Raw genomic sequence first — 1,617 nt, forward strand, 5'->3', positions numbered from 1 at the left:
TTTAGTTGATTCAATCTTATGGTTAATTTTTTTCCCTGTCATTCATCAACTGTCATATTTACTGACAGTGTCAATAACTAGCCAGTAGGGGGCAACATCACAACATGATAGATGGTTAAATTGATCTCAGTGAAACATCTAAACAGTTCTTGAGACTTCTGTTAACTAGATGGATGTGGAGAAGCTCTGGGTAAAACTGTTGATCTAAATGCACCTGTTTTGTACTTTTACGTCATTTCATTAAATATTTTGTTTAATCAAGGTCTTTCAGATTCATCAAGTCTGATGCAGGTGAACTTCATTGGACACAATGAAGTCCCACTGTTAACATCTTCCAATAAGAAACACATAACTTATTGAAACATGTTAACATAATGTAATACATATGAAAAGAAAATAACCTGAAATAATTACCATAATAACAGAACCCAAAAGAACTTGGTATCAACTTATGTCACAATAACAGATATAAACAGAAGTTACAACAGTTAGAAACACATCTCACCTCTCTGATGATGGAGATCCAGGAGATTTAAAGTTAACTCAAAACTCTTTGACCAGTCACTCTTAAAGGACACACAGCTGGGTTCTGGTTCTGGTTCTGGTTCTGGTTTGAGTCTCTGATGGATCCTGACAGAAACATGATGATTAAAACTTAATCAGCAAAGAGGAGCAGCAGCAGCTTCATCACCATGTCTGTTCTGGCCTGATATAGTGAACACTGTGTGAAAAGGGCTGTGGACAGTTAGAGATGGTGACCTCACCTCTGACCTTTGCTCTGGCTCTCATCTTCCCCACACAGAGTGGTTTTAGAGGGAGGGACTCCCTCCTCTCTGTCCTCACACTGATCCATGCTGCTGAATCCACATCAGCTCACACACACTTTCTAGCTTCACCTGCAGAGGAAACACACATCATTCATCTGCACATCAACTCTGATCATCCTTTACATCATTAGTGCTGGAAAAAGATCAGCTGCTCCTCCTCTGATTGGCTCTTCTTCTCTGCTTCATATCAGTGTCAGGTGAATGCAGTCAGACAGCAGAGAGGCAGAGGAAGCTGCCATCAGCTGCTGCACTTCTACTATCAGTCCACTAGATGGAGACATGGAGCAACATTTACATTCACTGATTCAACCTGAACAACAGGAAGGATTTTAGTTAATGATTAATCTCTACCAGTGGATTATTTGCTGCATTAAATGTTAACTATTTAATAATTTGACTGAATCAATAATAATATTTTATTTTGAAAGGAAGCAACAGGAAACTGTTGCTGACATTAATGGTGGAGACTAGAGTTCAGTACTAGGAAATAAAAACATGAATCAGTTCAGAGAAGAAAACAGTGAAACATCAGCTGTTTATCATGTTGATTGATTCCAGTTCATCAATAATCTAATAATCCTGTAGATTAGCCTTCAAACAGCAGATATTAAAGTTTCAGCTGAAATCAGAAATAAAACTTTTCTCCAAACATCAGAGATTAGAAACAATCAGGAAAAAGTTAAACTGATAAAAAAAATTCAATAAATAAACAAATCAAACTTACAGTTTGTTCAAAATATCCAAAAAGTTTAAAAAGAAAATTTAAACAACAAACTGAGACCCAAGAAAC

General features: G+C 36.8%; 1 long non-coding RNA gene across 1 annotated transcript; it reads right to left on the reverse strand.

Moving 5' to 3' along the window:
- Positions 1 to 557: 557 nt before the first annotated feature.
- Positions 558 to 1,617, reverse strand: LOC129354591 (uncharacterized). Its single transcript, XR_008605164.1, has 3 exons — positions 1,552 to 1,617; positions 765 to 896; positions 558 to 630 (listed from the first exon to the last, which is right to left on the reverse strand). It is a non-coding gene; the product is annotated as an uncharacterized LOC129354591 (long non-coding RNA).

The sequence above is a fragment of the Poeciliopsis prolifica genome, unplaced genomic scaffold (genome assembly GCF_027474105.1).
Source record: "Poeciliopsis prolifica strain line A6 unplaced genomic scaffold, Auburn_PproV2 SCAFFOLD112, whole genome shotgun sequence".
NCBI lineage: Eukaryota > Metazoa > Chordata > Actinopteri > Cyprinodontiformes > Poeciliidae > Poeciliopsis > Poeciliopsis prolifica.